Consider the following 21430-nt stretch of genomic DNA (forward strand, 5'->3'; position numbering starts at 1 on the left):
CATAAAAATGGGGCAGAAAGATTCTTTTGTGTTTGGCTTCTTTTACTCAATGTTATGTTTGTGTGATTCATCTATGTTGTTGTGGTATTGTATACATATTTCTCTTTTTTTTTTTTCTGAGATGGAGTCTCACTCTTTCGCCATGCTGGAGTGCAGTGGCACTATCTTGGCTCACTGCAACCTCTGCCTCCCAGGTTCAAGAGATTCTCCTGCCTCAGCCTCCCAGGCAGCTAGGACTACAGGCATGCGCCAACATACCCAGCTAATTTTTGCATTTTTAGTAGAGACAGGGTTTCACCATGGTGGTCAGGCTGGTCTTGATCTCCTGGCCTCGTGATCTGCTTGCCTCAGCTTCCCAAAGTGCTGGGATTATAGGCATGAGCCACCGCTCCTGGCCTGTATACATATTTCTTAATTAATTTATTAATTCTCTTGCTGAAGACAAGATACTTGGGTTATTAGGAACAAAGCTTCTATGAATAAACATGTGTAAATATAAATGTGGGGTTGCTGGATCACAGAGTATGTGCACATTCAGCTTTAACAGATACTGACAAACAGTTTTCAAAGTGTTTGCATCAATTTATACTCTTACTGCAATTGTATGAAAATTAGAATACTCCACATCTCTGCCAACCCTGGGTTACCAGTATTTTAAGATAGTTTTCATATGCATTTCACTTATGACCAGTGACAATCAGACTTTTTCATATGTGTATTGGCCATTTGGATATCTTCTTCTGTAAAGTGCCTATTCAGGTGTTTTACCTATTTTTCTATTCAGTTGTCTTTTTCTTATCAATATGCTAGAATTCTTTATATCTGAACCCTTTGTTGGTTATATATATTACAAATATCTTCTACTCTTGAGCTTGCCTTTCCATCTTAATGGTGATTTTTTTTGGAAGGAACATAAATTCCCAATTTTAATGTAGCTAATCTTTTCCTTATCAATAGTTAATACTTTTTGCTTTCAGTCTAAGAAAACATTCCCTACTTCAAAGTCACTAAGATATTTTCTTATGTTATTATTGTCTAGAAGCTTTATTACCTTTTATCTTTAGATATACATTCTATTTGGAAATGACTTTCAAGTATTACATGAGGTAGAAATCAAAATTTCTCAAACAGATACAGAGGTGAGCCAATATTGTTTTTGTTTGTTTTTTGAGATGGAGGCTTACTCTGTCACCTAGGTTGGAGTGCAGTTGTCCCATCTCAGCTCACCACAACCTCTGCCTCCAGGGTTCAAGTGATTCTCCTGCCTCAGCCTTCCGAATAGCTGGGATTACAGGCGTGTGCCATTACACCCTGATAATTTTTTGTATTTTTAGTAGAAACAGGGTTTCATCATGTTGACCAGGCTTGTCTTGAACTCCTGACCTCAGGTGATCCACCCACTTCAGCCTCCCAAAGTGCTGGGATTACAGGTGTGAGCCACTGCACTTGGCCGATAATATTGAAGGAATTGCCCTTTCCCTGTTGCCCTTCAGTGCTATCTTGCCATAAATCAGGTGCCCTTTTGGTTCTATTAATCTATTTGTCTATCTTTGGTGCCAATACCAGGTGGTCTTAATAAAGAATGTATAGCTTTTTGAGAGGCAAAGGAAAGAAGGAGATGTATCCCAGGGGGTGGTGTAACAGCAGCAAGAGAAAGAGTAGATTTCCCCTTTCATCCAGTCTCCATCCCACCTCCTCAGAAACCTGGCTCCATCAATGATCTCCCCTCATTCCTGAATCTTCAGTCTCTGCTCTACTTTTTGCCATCAGCATATAAGCATGCTCAAGGTTCTCTGCTAACAACAACAACAACAACAACAAAGGTCTCTTTTATGTTATATCTGCTTCTACAGCTTTCATTTCCTTTATGACCAGGCTCATTGAAAGAATGATTTCATTTTCACTTCCTATCTCTCATTAACTGAACATCCCACCTCTATGATTTGTGCCTCCAGCTTGTACTTCCACCCACTCCCCTAGTCAAGGTAATCAGTGTGTGTATATATATATAAATTTATTATCTTGTTTACTCTCTTTTGCAATCCCCTCCTTTGCTGGCTAGAATTACTCCATGCTCTGGCGGCACAGGTAGGAGTTGAAGTTAGTAACTGTCCTCTATTCATCTTGCCCTAGGTAGTTTGATAAGTGCTTGTTATCACTTCACAAATGTTTTAGAAGAAAACATAGAGGAATATCTTTATAGCATTAGAATCACATTTTTTTTTAAAGAGGTGAAGTTTCACCATGTTGGCCAGGCTAGTCTCAAACTCCTGACCTGAGGCGATCCTCCCACCTCTACCTCCCAAAGTGCTGTGATTACAGGCATGAGTCACTGCTCCCAGCTTTTAAATTATTATTATTATTATTTTTTAGAGCTGGAGTCTCACTCTGTTGCTCAGGCTGGAGTACAGTGGTGCAATCTCAGCTCATTGCAACCCCTTCAGCCTCCTGAGTAGCTGGGACTACAGGCACGTGCACCATGCCTGGCTAATTTTTTGTATTATTAGTAGAGATGAGATTTCACCATGTTGGCCAGGCTGGTCTCCTGACCTCAAGCAATCTGCCCGCCTTGACCTCCCAAAGTGCTAGGATTACAGGCATGAGCCGACACATCTGGCCAAGAATAATGTTTAGATAAGAAAAAATATTGGCCAGGTGTGGAGGCTACACCCTATAATCCTAGCACTTTGGGAGGCTGAGGCAAAAGTGTATTACTTGAGCTCAGGAGTTTGAGGCCATCCTGTCCAATATGGTGAAACCACATCTCTACTAAAAATACAAAAATTAGCTGGGCATGGTGGTGCGTGCCTGTAATCCCAGCTACTGGCGAGGCTGAGGTGGGAGAATCACATGAACCTGGGAGGTGGGGAGGCAGTGAGCCAAGATCACGCCACTGCACTCCAGCCTGGGTGACAGAGCATGACTCCATCTAAGAAAAGATAAACAAAAGAAAAAGGAAAAAAAAACTATACAATTCATAAAGAAAAAACTGACAAATTTAAGTATATTCAAATATATATTTGTACACAGGACACCACAATCAAGGTTAGAAGATCAGACTCAAAAACATAGAAGATATTAGTAACCAACATAATCCTGAAAGAATTAGTTTCCATAATGCAAAAATAATTATTGAAAATCAATAAGAAAATGATAACCTAACAGGAAAATTAGAAAAGTTTATGAATAGGCAATTGACAGTAAACCTGTGGAAAAAATGGTTGTCCTCCTAAGTAATCATAGAAATGCAAATAAAAATCATAACGCAATACCGTTTCATACCAATCAGACTGGCACAAACTTGAGAATATGATAACATTAAGGATTACCAAGTAAATCAACATGAATTCTCATATACTGCTTGTGGTAGTGTGAACTGAAATAATTAACTGGAGACCAATTGGACTGCCTCAGGTAAGGTCGAAGATTCTAGTATCCTAAGATCCAGTAATTCAGCTTCTGGAAATGTATCCTGGAGGAACTCTTACATATATACATCAAGAGACTTGTATAATAGGGGTCAGTAAACTTTATTTTTGTAAAGGGCTGAGTGGCAAATATTTTAGGCTTTATAGACTATGTGATCTCTAGCACAACTACTCAGCTCTGCTGTGAATGTTTTAGATGGTTTGTAAATAAATAGGTATTGCTGTGTTTCAATTAAAGTTTATGGACACTGGGATTTGATTTTCAGATAACTTTCATGTGTCACAAAATGTTATTTTTCTTTTGAAATTTTTTAACCATTTAAAAATGTGAAAACCAGCCAGGTGCAGTGGCTCACAATTGTAATCCCAGCACTTTGGGAGGCTGAGGCAGGTGAATTACTTGAGCTCAGGAGTTCAAGAACAGCCAGGGCAACATGGTGAGACCGCCACCTTTACAAAAACACAAAAAATTAGCAGGGCATGGTGGCAGGCACCTGTAGTTCCAGCTACTAGGGTGGCTAAGGTGGGAGGATGGCTTGAGCCTGGGAGGTCAAGGCTGCAGTGAGCCGCGATTTAGCCACTGCACTTCAGCGTGGGTGACAGAGCAATACCTTGTCTCAAAAAAAAAAAAGTAGAAACCATTCTTAGCTCATGGACCACACCACACAAAAAATAGGTGGCAGTCTCGATTTGGTCCATTGGTTGCAATTTGCCAACCTCTCTTCTATAAGAATGTTTTCATCAGTCTTGTTTGGTAGCAAAATAATAGATACAACCTAAGTCTTCTTTCTTAGATACAATCTAAGCAAATACATTTTAAAATGACTCTATATATCCAGGCAAGGAATACTAGATATTGCTAGATAGCATGTATATAGAAAAAAAATTGCTATAGCATGGTATATAGAAAAAAAAACTAATTTTGAGTCAAAACTAACCAAAACAATAAAGTTACAGAGAATATTATAATTGTGATATGATACAATTTAAATAAAATTGTAAACCCTAGGAAAGAATATTGTGCATTGTTTATGGATACCTACATATGTGGAAAATTATTTTTTTAACTCACAGAAACTGAAATTTGTGGAGAAAGAAAGCTGGGAGAGGTACACAGAGTCTAAGATATATGTACAATGTTACTATTTTTTTCAAAGTTTGAGGCAAATTGGGTAAGCAAATAGGATTATATATGTGGGTTTCCTTATATTCTCTATACTTTTTTATATGATTAAAATATTTCATAATTTTAAAATTAAGGTATTAGTTTGCATAATATTAACATGGTATAAAGTACACATCTTGGTTTGGAAGAAAGTTTGGAGAAGTAAATAGAGCTCTAAACTTAGGATATCTTAGTCCTAAACCCTAGGCTCTAAGAGGAACTAGCTGAATGTAACCTCAGGTATGTCTTTTAGCATCTTTGTATCAAATAGAGGAAGTCATACTTTATTCACAGTGTATCACCTGTTTTAAAGCCTTCTGAGAAGCAAAAAACACTCTAAAAATCCAAGAAGGTATTTTTTTTCCAAGAAACACACACACACACACACACACACACACACACACACCCATTTTAAATCTTTTCATTGTGAAATATGGCCCACATACAGCAAAGTACATAAAACATTAACATTATAAAGTGTAACCATGTAGCCACAACCCATATCTAGAATACTGCCAGCTCCTGGCTTCTAGAAAACTTCTGAGCTTTTTTTTTTTTTTTAAATTAAAACAGAGTCTCACTCTGTTGCCCGGGCTGGAGTGCAATGATGTGATCTTGGCTCACTGCAACCTCGGCCTCCTTGGGTCAAGTGATTCTCCTGCCCCAGCCTCCCAAGTAGCTGGGACTACAGGCATGCATCACCACACCCAGCTAATTTTTGTACTTTTAGTAGAGACAAGATTTCAGTAGAGACAAGGCCAGGCTGGCTTCGAACTCCTGATCTAAAGTGATTTGCCCACCTAGGCTTCCCAAAGTGTTGGGATTACAGGCATGAGCCACCTCGTCTGACCAAGGTGGTATCTTTGTTTGTCTGTAGCTCTTAGAAGTTCCCAGAGTGCCCCTACCAACCTTGGCAATCACTTCCTTGCTTTTTTCCCCCAAGATGGTTTCTTTGTTTGTATCTTGCTAGCTTTTGCTGGGACCAGAATTCTTACACTGTGTCAGCGCAAAGATATTTAGAATGTCTGTGGGATCAGAAAGAAGGGATTGGGAAGTTCCTGGCTAGATTATTCCTGAGCACTTCCTTTTTTTTTTTTGTACTAAAAGGAAGGCTCAGGCTTATGCATAACATAAACAGCAATACAGCCCGCCACATTAGATGAGTCCAAAGAGTAAAGCAGCCAAACTATTCCACCTTGAGTTTGTAATGCGTAGCAGTCCCTGTGTTGGGGACTGTGTAAACTTTTCTCATTTAATCCCTAAAACAGCTCTGTGAGATGAGAAAACGAAGGTTTTCTAAGGACAGGGAGCCAAAGAGAAAGGTAAAGGAAAGAAAAGTTGTATTCAATTTATTAATATTCAAGTCTAATATAATTTACTTACATATTTTCCAAGGTAAAATGCCAAAGCATAGTTAAATGTGACTGATTTTTTCATTTCATTTTGCCTCTTCAAAGTATTTATATAATTGCCATTTATTTTATCTCTGTAGAGCTTAAAAATGTTTTTCTTGGATCACAGAATTTTGGACACATTTAGGTTTCTCTAAAATATATTTTATATATAAAAGACTATACAAACTGTGTTTGTATGTTTCATATACATACATATATAGTCATATGTAGAGTCATGTATATAGTCGGTCATGCTAGAAATCTGCCAGTGTAGGTAATGAATGTTCAGTTGACAAAAGGTGGAATAGTTTGGTTGCTTTACTCTTTGGACTCATCTAAACGTGCATGTCACAAACTCAGGACAAAAACAAAGTCTCATCTGAATTGTGAAAATAGATAGTCCAATCTAACCTGGGAAGATTGCTTGCCTGAAGTAAAAGGCCATTAGTCTAAGTGAATGCTCAGAAAGACTTCTAAAAATAAAAGCAGCCGACCCACTTGAGAAAAGGTACATCCCTGGGCATTTTGACTACGGTATTATTTCACTAAATTGCTGAGTATATGCTGAGTTAGAAAAAATGACATTCAATATATAGTTTCCAAGTGCCCACTCTTTCTAAGGCACTATGTGGGGGAGGTCCAGGGGACACAAAAATGAGTGGGCTGCCACCTCAACCATTGAGGAGGTTATTGACTAATGAGGGGTAAAGATAAGACATAACACAGATAACTACTCAATATGAGGCAATGTGTGATAAGAATTATGAGAAATAAGCAGAGGGGAAATGAGCCAATAGTTATTTGAGTACTTCCCATGAGCCAGGTATGTTTCAAATGTCATCTTATTTCAATCTTACAATAATGTGAGGAGGTAGGTCTTACGTCCAACTCAAGGAACTAGGGAACCACAAATAACTTACCCAGAGCCACACTAGTAAATGACACACTGAGATTCAAATCCAGATATGTCCTGCCCCAAAGCATGTGTTTCTAACAACTCCAAAGGTTTAAGGGCCATGTGATCTACCAAAAGGGGGTCATTTATTGACCATGTATCTCAGAATGATGAGAAAGGACCAAGGAGGATAAAACATTCTATGATGATTTCGGACATCATCATGTGTGCCTTCCAAGGAGGGCGACCTGGAGTTATTTTCTCAGTTTAGAGTGTGACACATTTCAGCTGGAAAACATGGAGCAAGATCTGATCAATAGGCATTTTCCTGCATCTGCCATCAGCTTCAAACTCTGCTTTAAAAAGACACAAGTGATTGCTTTTCATGTGATTACCAAAATGCTGAATATGTTCTCATAAAATAGAGGGAAAAACCCAACTCAGCCTTCCTGTATAAATTGTAGGGGTCCATTTTCATTTTCATTGTTATATAAGTGGCCATTTTGATTCTTAATTTTCTTTTCGTTCAGGTGACTGTGCAGCCTAAGTGTCCTTCTCTGTTCAAATGCTTGCCTTCACTTGAATACCTGTTTTATGGTTTCTCGAGAGCTACCATCACTGTCATCATTTTGCAAGGCAAATGAACATAAATATAGATTTTCATCATATATAGGATCAGCTAACAGTCAGCAAAAGTTTCTCTTCCATGAGTTCTGTGGCATAGAAGGGATGATAGAAGATTAGCCCAGAAAGAACAACTCGGCACTCTGGCTTAACTTCAGTTCTACTAGTAAGCCACTAGGCTGACGGTGTTGCCTTCTGGCAATGTCTCTGTTTCTAAGCAGGCAATGACTAATGAGGCTTGTCACCTGTCTTCTTCCATGAAATGCTAACAGAGTTTAACGAAAAATAGCACCATTTGGTATAAACCATAGTAGAAATTAAAATAGGAAATAATCTCACCAATGTTTTGCCTTGTACCAATTTGCTTGGCTTTGAGAAAGCTGGTTTTATTATGAGATTTGAGATCTTAGTCAAGATTACTACAATTTTAGCTTTTCGATGAAGTCAAACATAGCTAAAATTCTAATGTCTGGGATCTCTGTTTCTACTTCCATGTGAACCAATATAAACATTAAAAGATCAAAAGCAACAATACTGTTGAGTGGTAATAGATGCATAAGATAGTGAAATAGTGTGGGATACCTGTATGTCTCAAACAATTCTAATGTGCTAGGTGCTAATAAGACTTCTAGAGTCTGAAACCTTTACTCTCTATACTATGCATGATAATGATGAAGGAGGTGGAGGTTGCAGTGAGCCTGGGTGACAGAACAAGACTCTGTCTCCAAAAAAATAAAAATAAAAAAATATACTGCGAACATGTTGATGTAGTTTCAGCCAAATGCATTATCTACTGCAATAAATTAATAATGCTGTTAATTTGAATTTTACTGATTTGTACTTATGTGTCAAATTTGTAAATCTGCTTTTGTTTTAGAGCTGTATAACAGGTGTAAGAAAGAGGAGTTTATGCTGTTTTGTGTTTATATTTATTTAAAGAACAATAGAAGGAATTTAAGAAACACTGGAGATCTTGGAGAATTTGTGCTTTAAAAGCGACATATATAAATCATCTGTGAGAAATTCCGTTCCAGCTCTTTCAACATTGCATTGTTCAGTAATACCGTGACTCTAAAATTAAGTTTTCTTATTATTTCTGTACACATCTGAGCATTTGAAACCACTTACTTCATTTTTTCTTTTTAGAGACAGAGTTCTCACTCTGTTACCCAGGCTGGAGTGTCATAGCTTGATCATAGCTCACTGCAGTGTTGAACTCCTGGGCTCAAGCTGTCCTCCTACCTCAGCCTCCCAAATATCTAGGACTACAGGAGCATGCCACTGGGCTCAGTATGTATATGTGTGAGTGTGTGTGTGTGTGTGCGTGTGTGTGTGTGTATGGAGAGAGAGAGGGAGAGAGAGCGAGAGAGAGACAGAGAGAGACAGAGACAGAGAGATAAGGAGGCTGGGGTTTCACTAAGTTGCCCAGATGGTCTTGAACACTTGGCCTCAAGGGGTCCTCCTCCCATCTTGACCTCCCAAAACACTGGGACCTCACCAGGCCTACAACCATTTATAAAGATTTTTTCCCCCAATGGATTTACCTCCTGCCAATCTTCAACCATTTTTTTTTCTTCTATGTGCTAAGTCTTTTCCCTCGTTTTAGAATGGAAAGTGGTTATAAGTGGTCATCTGGGAGTGCAGCCTAACTCTGAAGGCGCATATAGGTTGTAGGGACGTTAAGTTCATGACCCTGTAACTCTGAACATTCTTCTAACTATAGATTCTTCTAACCATGTATTCTTTAATTAGTTGTTAAGAGAGACATGAAATAATTCTGACATACTTCTTCAAAATAATAAAATTGAACATCAATTTACTGCTTCCTAATAGCTTTGAAATCACAAAGCAGAAATAGCTTATTGGAAAGACAGGGCATTAGAAGAAAGATATCAAACCACATTTTGCTTGTAATCGAGTAACTTAACAGGAATATCATTTTTGTCTAATTATTTTGAGTGAGGAAAGAACAGTGTTTTATTATTTTTCAAAAGCTGTTAAAGAAAAGAATTATAACCACAAACACAGAATAAGATAGGTTTAGCAGTAATTCCTGTCTTTCCTTTCTGTTCCTTTTTCTATTTTTGGCTCAGCAATACCAGAAACTCATATGATTTTACACTATTTTGGTACATTAGAAAATTGGATACCAATTAAAAGTTTTTCTCAAAATTACTGATTTTTTAAAATCAGGTTTTACTTCAAAGTATTGTTACAGGAAGGGGTAAAAAGGACCATATGAAGGAGAAAAAGCAGCAAAACTCCACCTATTCGTAAATGTGCCATATTCCTCATTCAAGGTGCCATTTTAACACAACACAGGCAAACATTTGTCCTTCACTAACTTTAATATATACAATGCTGTAACCAAATAAATACCAGAGGCTTTGATCTTTGGGCCCTCATCTCACAACGCTCAGGGATATAAACAATATGATTTTTGCTGTAGTTAAAAATCAGAATATTTAACACTAACAGAGTATTTCTTGCGAGTAGGTCTGTCCCGTACGTTTGTATCCTAATGGGGTTAGGATTAGAGTGCAAGGAGGTATAAGGTCGTTCAAGAATGCTTCTCCAGTTCGACTCTAAGTGAACTATTGTAATTCCTCAAATCCACCTGTCAGCCGGTTTTTCAGCGTTCCGGGGCGGCGAAAGTAGCGGTCAGGGGAAGACACCTGTGAAGGGGCGTGGCTACTTCAGCATTGAAAGGAAGAAACCTGTGAAGGGGCGTGGCTGAAGAGCACCTGACCTTAGAGGCGCATGCGTAGAAAGGACGGAGGCGCTGGTGTACCATCTGCAGGTCGGGGGAGAGAGGGGTGTGGCCGTCTCGTGCAAGGTGCTCAGCCCCCAACCCGACGGGGTGGAGAGAGTCGCGGAGATGCCCCCGGAGTCCACCGCAACCTAGAATGTGGTGCCTACCGCTCCAGAACTGAGTCGTGGAATCGTTGGAAGGTCTCTCTCGAAGGGTTGAACTCTGGGCTCACTTCAGAAAAGTCTGTTGGCAGAAGGCCCCAATGTCACCAGCGAAATATCGGTGAAACCTTCCTTGTATTGGGGAGGACCCCTTCTCGACCCAAGGCCCTAGGGACCTAGCGGGCCAACCACCTCCCCAACTCCCAGAACGACTTTGGAGAGACGCCAAGTGCTCCAGGCCGGCTCGGTCCTCCGCGCTACTCTGTGGCCGCAAGGACTGCAGGCTCCCGGCATGCTCTGCGGACTGAGTTCCGCAGCCCCAAAACTCAAAGCCCAGGGCCTGGGTCCCGCGCGGGGAGCCTTACCCAAGGTGCTCCGGGCGCTCATTTACATGTCCCACCCAACAAGTAAACCTCACAGGTCAGTCGCTGCCGCGTATGGCCTGGCGGTCAGAGCACCAAACGTGCAAGCATTGTGATGAGGTTCCGTTGCATGAAATTTCCCTAAAGTCTCCAAGTTATATAGGAAAGCGCACGATTCGGTCACCCTAACTATAAAAGGCGAGAGCTTCCCGGTGCCTTATAAGGCATGTGGACGGAAACGCTAACGTGCTCGCTTCGGCAGCACATATACTAAAATTGGAACGATACAGAGAAGATTAGCATGGCCCCTGCGCAAGGATGACACGCAAATTCGTGAAGCGTTCCATATTTTGTGCCGTCTGCGAAGATCATTTCAGTATCTGCTAATCTGGCACTAAAGAAATAGGTTAAGCAAAAACTGGTGACACCCAATAACGAAACTGTGATTTTCATTATAAAAATATTTGTCTATGGAGATCTATGAAGTGCGAACGGTGCACAGTCACACTTGAAATGTTGTGTGCAAATATATCGTTAATACGCATTTTGGAAATGGAAAAAGGTCGATCACCTTGTGCCTTCTTAAGAGAACTTTTCAGCACTATTGCTGAAATAGACACGGTCTTGTCTCCCCCAACAACACAAACTCCAAAGCCCCAGTTTGTTTGGCTTTTGTTCAATAGAAGACCACCTGCCACAAGAATTGTTCAACGAATCCTCACTAAATCTTTTCTAAATTAATAAATCTCTACTAGAGGAAGGAAACATTACCGCTCATTTCTGGAGCCTACTTTGTGCCATTCTTCATCATCTTAGACCGGAGTTGCTTACACCCTCTTTTTTCTTAGACTGCGAGCTGCACAGAGGAAAGGAATGTTACTAAGGGCTGGTATTATTATTGGAGATCACTATTGCTCTTTGCATATAGATTCAAGAGTTCCAGGACCCGTTTGAGTACTGGCCAGAAGTAGCAAGCCCGTTTGGATGTGTTTTCACGAGTCTTCTGTTTTCATGTAGCCTCTAAGAAATACTTAGAAAGACCAGTTTACATAAATCGGACTGATTCTGTGACGAAAAATTTGACTATGAGGAATGTTCATTACCCAGACTGAAAGCAGATTTTAATCAATAAAACAAGTATTTGGACACAGATACGAGGATCACATAGGTAACTTAATAGTAACGTGAATGGCTGGGCGCCTTGAAGGTGGAGGCTGTCGAGGAAGGCCGCCCACTTGGCAACAGGACTGGTGTGGGCCAAGAAAGCATCATAGGTGTTCACGCGGCCGAGGCCGCGGGCAGGAAAGTGCAGGCACAAAAGAGATGTCGAGCAACCGCTCCAAAACCCGCCGTGTTTAGTCCAGCGACCTTCGTGAACTGCGCAAAATATGGAACGCTTCACAAACTTGCGTGTCATCCTTGCGCAGGGGCCATGCTAATCTTCTCTGTATCGTTCAACAATTTTAGTATATGTGCTGTCGAAGCGAGCACGCTAACACCACCGTCCACAGGCCTTATAAGATACCGGGAGACTCGCTTTTTTTTACTTATGGTGACCAAATCACGCGCTTTCCTATACACCTTGGAGCCTTTAGGAAAATTTCGTGCAACGGAACCTCATCTAAAGGCTTGCACGTTTGGTGCTCTGACTGCTAGGCATACATCGCCAAAACTGACCTGTGAGGTTTACTTGTTGGGTGGGACATGCAAATGAGCGCCCGGGCCAGCTTGGGTAAGGGGCACGCGCGGGACCCAGGCCAGGTGCTTTGAGTTCTCGGGCCGACGAGCTCAGCCCGCGGAGCATGCCGGGGGCTACCCGCGCTGCGGCGGTCTCAGAGAGCACCGGCGGGGTCCAGCGCCCAGGCGAGCTGAAGACGCCCTGATAGAGAGTCTGCCGCGGCACCGAGAGGGCCGGCCTGGCGTCGGCGCGACACCTTTAGAACAGGTCGTTTCACCATGAACTTCTTCTAATGAGTAATTTTTTATAAAAAAGTAATTAACCGACCATTATCACACCTAAAAAAGAAGGTAATTCCTTCATGACACCTAATAGTCCGTCTACTTTCAAGTTTCCTTATTTTAGAAATTCCTTATTATAGTCGAATTGTCATGGAGATCCAAACAAGGTCCCACGTTGTATTCGGTTGCTAGGACCCCAGGTCTCGGTTGTCCTCTAATTGCCCGCGCCTCGTTTTTCTTCGTGTTTTTGATATATTGAGGGATATTTGCCCTGTGGAATGTCATAAATCTTGGATTTGGCTCATTACTTACTGATGGTGTCGTTTAACCTGTTTCTCTAGCCTCTATGTTTCTTGAAATTTTATAGTTAGGCGTAATGGCCTCATTAGATTCTGGTTCAGTTGTGTTGTGTTTTGTTTTGAAGCCAGTACGGCTTCAAACAAAGTGGTAGGGTGTGTGTTGACTGCACCTCAGCACGAGTCGTGTGTCCGCTGGCTGTCCCGGTGTGAGTGATGCCTACCCCTGACCCGTGGATGCAGGTGGGGTCAGCAGTCTGACCCCTCACACTGTAAAGTCTCCCAGAAATCTTTCCTTCAATGGTTTTAGAATATATCCATGAACGATATATCCAGGTAGAAGTTCTGGTGGTTTGTTTTTTTGTTTTGTTTTGAATGGACACATTATAATTGTACATACTTATGGGGTGCAATTTGATGTTTCCATACCTATTTATGTTGTATAACGATCCAATCGGTAGTGTATCACCACCTCATGCATGTATCCGTTCTCTGTGATGAGAACATTGAATAGCCTCTCTTCTAGTTATTCTGTGGTATACAAAGTTTCACCGTTAACCATCCTTACCCTACTGTGAAATAGAGCATCAAAAATTTTTCCCCCTCTTCTTTAATTGTAACTTTGTACCTTAACCAATGTTTATAAACAAACGTTGTGAGTTTGTGAGTTATAAGTTTACTTGTGAGTTATAAGGATGTAATGCCAGGGCCTATGGTGGCCAATTTCTGTATCACATGGAAGACAGAGAATAAGATCAGGGAAAGAAGTTAGGAAAGAGCGTTGATGTCATTTGAGTCTCTGAATCATTTGATAACATGACCAGGTGCTTTCCATAGCTGTTTGGTTACTTGTTCTAACAAATTACTTTCTTTTTAGGCTAGATTAAAGTTGTTTTAGCCAAAATGCAAATATGCGATCTTAAATATTTTTGTGTTTAGCATGTCTTCACACTGCACACTTGAAACATTAAAACACTATTGGCTTCTGCTAAACTAAAAAATATTTAAGATCCTATATTTGCATTTTGACAAAAACAACTCTTGTATTAGGACCCGTGGTTAAGTATATATGAATTTCCAATCATGTTTTTTTTAAGGAGAAATCGTGTTCTTTATAACATGTTTGTAGGAAAGTTATGAGGTAGGTGGCTATTTAATTAATATTTTGTATGATTTGACTCATTTGAGAAGGATGAGTCTTTTTTTTTTTTTTTGAGATGGAGCCTCTCTGTCACCTAGGCTGGAGTGCAGTGGCACCATCTTGGCTCAGGTAAACCTCCGCCTTCTGGGTTCAAGTTCTTCTCCTGCCTCAGCTTCCAGAAGGAGCTGGGACTACAAGTGCACGCCACTACACCCTGGCTAATTTTTCTATTTTTAGTAGAGATGGGGTTTTGCCATGTTGGCCAGGCTGGTCTCGAACTCCTGCCCTCATATCTACCCATTTGGCCTCCTAAGTGCTAGGATTACAGGCATGAGCCACTGAGCCCCTTCTGCCATGAGTCTTAATAGGAATTATTAACAAATTGGCTTTAAGAAATTTATTTAAAGGATTTTTGAGACAAGTTTTATTTTTATATTCTGGAACATTTGAACTCATCAATAAACATAATAACTTCAACTGTTTACATTAACTGAAATAAAACTACTTTTTCTTTGTGATATGTAAATCTATGGTGCATTTTGCAATCAGTGACATTTAGATCCAAAGAGATGCATCTTATTTTTCAGAAAAGGGAACTGAGGCTGATGTAGGTGTAGTTTACACACTTATATAAACTACACTTATACACTTAAAGTGTATGTACACTTTTACACTTATATAAACTACATTTATGTCAGTGTATTTTAATACACTGATTAAACTACAGTGTATTTTAATCCCTGGGCAAGATTGGCACTGGTCCTACCATCTTCTGATGCCAAATTCATTGCTATTTTTACTGCACCACTTGTAGTATTATTAGGTCATACTATTTGCAGTAAACTACAAAGAAAAAGATAAAGACCTCAAGCCTGCCATTTTACAATTATATTTCTGAGTTCTGCTCATTTGACTGCAACAACTGAACAGCACACACTAAGTAGAAAGTTGACCTTGTTCTTTTTCTTTTTACTCACAGAAAGGGCACATTTGGTGATGTGACACAATTGAAAGTCGAAAACCACAGGTCATTTCCTCTTCATGAGTTTTGCTCTAATTAAAAAGAAGAAGAAACTCATCCTAAATCCTCACATCCTCTTTAGCAAGGAACAGAGGAGTCATTTAGAACCACAGCATCAATGACCAGTGTCACCTGATGTGTAATTGGTGAACAAAGATTATCAACCGGGCTGCAGGTTGCAATCATAAGAGCTTTTAAAAACACCAGTGACTGAGTCCTCCCCTGGAGATTCTGCCTTTGTTATTTTTGTTGTTTTTAGACAAGCTCTTCACTTGGCTTCACTTGGTTGCTTAGGCTGATCTGGAACTACTGGATTCAAGTGATCCTCCTGCCTCAGCTTCTCAAGTGTCTGGGATTACAGGTGCTCACCACTGTGTCTGACAAGAGATTCTGACTTAATTGTCCCGAGTGTGGCCGGGGTGTCTGTGAGATCTCTTTTTGCATTTTCTTTCTCTCTCTTTCTCTCCATGCCTCCTGTGAGCTCTTAGCCTTTATAAGATCTCTGGGGTTGTCAGCACCCTTCCTTCTTTCCTCTGTTTTCCATCAGACACACTGTACATCAGGTGAAGCTTGTTTCGAGTTCCCCACCAGGGTCCTTTCTTTGCTACTACCTTCCTTTTATGGCCACACTACCTTTCTTCATAATGCACTCACTGGCTCCCCAAGACCCTTTCTAAAGGTGTCATTTATAATTCCAAGGATATTTAAAGACTCACCAGTCTGGGCTTTATTTCTTCAGGGCTCTGCTAACTCCACAAACTAAAATATACTAGAACAGTATTTCTCAAGCTTTCTTAGTGATAGATTCCCAGACTCAACTTCTTAAAGTTTCCAGAGGATTGGCCTATGCCCGTGTATTCAGAGGATCATCTGGCATATCATCCATATGACTTATCTGTGTTTTAATAGCTGCTTTTAATGAAATGAGAAAGTCACTTTGGTAAAGCTGATGTGAGATGTTTTGGTGCTTGGAGCCCTTTCACAGCAACCAGTTCCTTAAATTTCATGTTCTGTTTTATGGTAGGGAAAAAACAATGTCAGAGATGAACTTTTTAATTTTTTTGTAATTATTACAAATTTATCTCTATATACACTCATCATCTTTTCTGGTATCAGAGAAGAGATGTTATTTGTATGGAAAAAACTTGTGCCCAGGTGGAAAACTGGATTGTATGGAAAAACCAAAAGCTGATTCCCATTCAATGAAAATTATTTTACAACTCTGTAAATTGTAGATAACTGATGGCAGTTAATAATTCCTATTTATAGCTGTCCACATTCTCTTCTGACCAGTTGTTCAATTGGCTTCTCTTCACCACTGAGGAAGAACCCAGTTTTTCTTCTATTTGCACATTCAATCTTTTTTTTCCACATAATTTTTTCATTTATCTTTTGAATTACTTGTAACATTTACCATGTTTCTGCATTGATTCATGATAAATAAAATCTTTAACGTGTGCTCATTTTAATCTGTATGAGAGGCATGATTTTACCTGCTTTTTAAAACATTTTCTTTTTGGCTGAATGCGGTGGCTGACACCTGTAATCCCAGAAGTTTAGGAGGCCGACGCGGGCGGGTTACCTGAGGTCTGGAGTTTGAGACCAGCCAGACTAACATGGAAAAAACCACATCACTACTAAAAATACAAAATTAGCCAGGTATGGTGTTGCCTGCCTTTAATCCCAGCTAGTCAGGAAGCTGAGGCAGAAGAATCGCTTGAACCCGGGAGGAGGAGGCAGTTGTTGCGCTGAGCTGAGATTGTGCCATTGCACTCCAGCCTGGGCAACAAGAGTGAGACTCCATCTCAAAAAATTAATTAATTAATTAATTAATTAAAAATTGTTTTTTTAAAAGTTTGGAGGTCTTCCACTGGGTTGTCTGTGGATTCAACTAACAAAACTGGGTCTACTTTTCACCAGAGAGGTTTGTGGGCTGCTTAAAGCACAGACACATTTTTTTCTAGGCTCTCAAATGACAATAGAACTCTGCTGACTCTGTTTTTCTAATTTTAATATTTTCTCTATTAAGTTTGTGGTTTGTCTTTGCTTTGCTTCCAGCCAGTACATCTGCTTTTCATTTTTTATTTTTTATTATTTTATTTTATTTTGAGACGGAGTTTCGCTCTTGTTACCCAGGCTGGAGCCCAATGGCGCGATCTCGGCTCACCGCAACCTCCGCCTCCTGGGTTCAGGCAATTCTCCCGCCTCAGCCTCCCAAGTAGCTGGGATTACAGGCACGCGCCCCATGCTCAGCTAATTTTTTTGTATTTTTAGGAGACGGGGTTTCACCATATTGACCAGGATGGTCTCGATCTCTTGACCTCATGATCCACCCGTCTCGGCCTCCCAAAGTGCTGGGATTACAGGCTTGAGCCACCGCGCCCAGCCCCCTTCTGCTTTTTATTTTTATATGCTATAGACAGGCTGCCTCTTTGGGTCATATTAAGGAACGTGTTTATTTTTGCCACTTTGAGAAGTTGTATTAGGGATATTAGCTACTATAGGAAGTTGTTTTATGCATATTGATGAGCTCTGCTAATCTGATAAAATGCTGGGGTGTGATAGTTCACAATTATCCAACCCCCCACTTTTCTCTGCAAAATAGAAGTTACTTTGGTTGAAAGTGATAGTTATTATAATTGATTGACTAAGAAACAGTTATTCCAAATAACTCTGTATGTCCTGTTTTTTTCAGGAAAGAAGTGGTTTTGTCATAAAGTAGCAGCATGAAAATTTTTCGTATTACCTTATTTTCTTTTAATCTTTGTAGTATTTGTAGTGTGGTCTTCACTTTCATTTCTGATGTTGGTATTTTCTTGATCCATTGAGTAGAAATTTATCCGTTTTTTTACATTTTTTGAAAAACTAGTTTTTGGGGAGTTTTGAAACCCAAATAGAATTGTTCATTTTCTGTTGATTTCTGCTCTTTATTATTTCCTTCCTTTTGTTTACTTTTGGTTTAATTTTCCCTTCTTTCTCTAGTTTCTTATGGTAGAAGTTTAGATTGTTAATGTTAGACCTTTTTTCTTTCCTAATACAAACGTTTAAAGCCATGCATTTCTTTCTAGGCTCTGCTTTAGCTGTATCCTACAAATTTTATTGTGCTGTGTTTATACTTAAAAATATAAACTTGTTGATAATGTTCAAATCATGCATATCCTTACTGATTTTTTGTACTTCCTTCATCAGTTATTCAGAGAGGACTGTTTCAATTTCCAGCTGTAATTTCAGAGTTCTCAATTTGACCTTTCAGTTCTGATGTTTTTTTCTTCATGTATTTTGAATTTCTCGTGTTATATACATATTTAGGATTGCCATGTTTTCCTGATGAATTGATTCTGTTATCATTATGAAATGATCCTCAACATTCACAACTACTAAGATTATTCAAATGGATTTTCAATGATTTATAAAAACAGATTTAAAGCAGAAACACAACTTGTATTTTGCCAAGTCACATTCCCTTTTTTCTGCTTCTCTTTTTTCATGGCAGCTCTTTCCATCACACCCATATTTGTTTGTTTGCTTGCTGTCTGTCTTCCCCAAGTAGAATAACATTTAGAAAGAGCAGGACTTCATCTGTTCTGTTTATTGCTGTATTCCAGCTGTGTACAACAATGCCTGCCACAAAGTCTGACCTCAGTACTTTCTGAATAAATTAATGTATAATAAAGTCACACAACTGTAACAACATCTTTCCATGACTCTGCCTCACTTACTTCATGGTAAGGCAGCTTCTGCTTGCATGGGGGCGATTTCAGAAATAGCTTCTACACTGTGGTGTCTTCTCATGCTGTTCTTCAGTGTATCCAGTATCACAAAACAATGTTGTCTTGGGTTCTCAGGGTCTCAGGAAGCTATTAATGAGATAATTCATTTTAATCTTAGCCACTTCTACTCTAGCTAGGTTTATTCCTGAATCATTCTAGAACAGTGGATCTGAGGACAAACACCCTTCCCCTAGGCTCCTATTATGAGCATCCACTTACGTTTTCCTCCAGAGGCTGTTCAGACCATTATACATGATTGCCTCTATGGGCCAGCTTCACTGCTTTTAGGAATGGCTCTGTATATTCCCGGGTTGTAAAGGTGGGTAGGAGTTAATTTCTCGTGCTAAAACCCAAGGTGTGTAAAGCATTTACATTTCATATCTCTTTATTGATGCTGTGGTTTCACTTCCCCTATCAACTCTTCATTCACACAGCTGAAGGTTTTTGTTTCCCACAAGTCTAAGCTTCAATCTACCAAAGAGACTTTGGCTGCCCCTGTTGTAGTATTTGATAGTGTTACAAGTAAAACATTTATGAATCAAATCTTCCTCTCCAATTATTTTTAAAGAGGGGGAAAAAAATCTCTTTTTAATTAATTGTGTGTTTTGTGTGTCGTGGAACGATATTAGGTCTAATGTCAGAGTTCCAACCCCAGTTTGAGTCTTTTGACAACCCACATTCTCTTGTGAAATGGGGATAATAATAACGTCTACTCTGCTTGCCTTTTAGGGTTGACAGAAAGATCTGTGAGAAATGTTTGGGAAAGTCATTTACATTGCAAAGCATGGCAAGTATATAAATTGCTGTTGTGGTGGTGAAAAGCTTTTCACTTTTAAGGTTTGCGATGATTGGAATTTTTAAAATCTTATTTATTTATTTTTGAGATGGAGTCTCGCTTTGTTACCAGGCTGGAGTGCACTGGCACGATCTCAGTTCACTGTCACCTCTGCCTCCTGGGTTCAAGCAATTCTCCTGCCTCAGCCTCCTGACTAGCTGGGACTACATGTGTGTCACCACACCCAGCTAATTTTTGCATTTTTAATAGAGACAGGGTTTCACCATGTTGGCCAGGATGGTCTTGATCTCTTGACCTCGCGATTCACCCACCTTGGCCTCCCAAAGTGCTGGGATTACAGGCGTGATCCACTGCGTCTGGCCAGATTTTTAAAATTCATTAATTCAGGAAGAACATTTGGGCATTTGTATCAGAGACCTTCATTACATCCTGAAGAGCACTTACCTACAATTCTTGAAAAGTATGACCAGTTAAAAACAGCAACACTGGAAAGGAAAAAGTGTAACTTTAAGGGACAGCAGACTTAGGGCCAGTCACTTTTTACCTCGCCAAAGCTTAGAATATTAGGTATTATCTGTTTAAACATGTTTCTTAATTTTTTTAACACAAAAGTTTTGTACATTTGAGTCCCTTTTGTTAAATACATGATGAAAATGAGAGAGGTAAGATCTGCTGTCCCTTTGAGGGAATTAAGACTTAAATGTCCTGCTACTTGTGCCTACTATTAGCCAACTGATTTTTGTTATTGTCTAGAGTATCAGCAGGCTCAAACTGTATTCTTGGTCAGCTGTTAAGGTCCCAGTATAATGACCAAGTACTTCAGAGGGGGAAAAAAACCCAACATTCAATTATCCATTAATGTTTCCACTAGAAATGTCCTCATTCTTGTGATACTGTATAATACTGGTTCATGCTAAGTTTATAAACTTCTTGTTTTCTATATCCTTCGTTGGCTACTCCACCCAGTGGTTCTATGCCTTCCACATTACAATTTTGTTTTCTATCAACTGCACTCCTCATTACTCCAAAATAATGCCTACAGTCCATCATTTACACACAATTTCTTTACTCCTGCCTTTGATTATATATTCTCAAAATATATTTGTTAGAAACTTCAGTTGTCATAGAACTTACTTTGGCATAGAAGAATTTTGCTATATTGACTACATTATTATAAATCTCTTCCCATAAGCAACAAGTAGAGTTGAGTTGAAGTAGAAGGTGAACCAAATGGACTGATGCTGATTAGAGGAAGACCTTACATTCTTCTGTTTTGTCACCGAGTTAAACTGCCCTTTGGTGATTTCCTTAGACTAAATTAGATTTCTGTTGCTCAGTGTACTCTGACCTTGAACTTTTAAAGGGAATGGAGTACCTTTTAAAGCACTGTCTATTGGTAAAAATTTTCAGTAGATATATAGTTAATATACAGATTGTTTTAAACAACTTAAAAAATATTTCCTGTTCTGAGCCATTCTTATTTAGTTAAACTGAATCTGTAATAATAAGACAAAGCTTTGGCCTATTTTGAATTTTAGGAACAATTATCCAGAAATTCAGGAGAGAGAACTGATCACTGTTATAACAGATGTCTTGTTCTTCTTATTCCACTCCTTTCATATCCCTGGTAGTCATGCAGAAATTCCTGTTGGAAACTATTTAAATA

The 21430-nt window shown here is 39.5% G+C and overlaps 2 non-coding genes across 2 annotated transcripts; one reads left to right on the top strand and one right to left on the bottom strand.

Annotated features, from left to right (window-relative positions):
- The first annotated feature begins 11027 nt into the window (after window positions 1-11027).
- Window positions 11028-11134, top strand: LOC118145224 (U6 spliceosomal RNA). Its single transcript, XR_004730352.1, has one exon. It is a non-coding gene; the product is annotated as a U6 spliceosomal RNA (small nuclear RNA).
- A 1029-nt stretch (window positions 11135-12163) lies between these two features.
- LOC118145245 (U6 spliceosomal RNA) lies at window positions 12164-12272 on the bottom strand. The gene has a single exon (XR_004730373.1). It is a non-coding gene; the product is annotated as a U6 spliceosomal RNA (small nuclear RNA).
- Between the last annotated feature and the right edge of the window lie 9158 nt (window positions 12273-21430).

This window comes from Callithrix jacchus, chromosome 8, assembly GCF_049354715.1.
Source record: "Callithrix jacchus isolate 240 chromosome 8, calJac240_pri, whole genome shotgun sequence".
NCBI classification, from domain to species: Eukaryota; Metazoa; Chordata; class Mammalia; order Primates; family Cebidae; genus Callithrix; species Callithrix jacchus.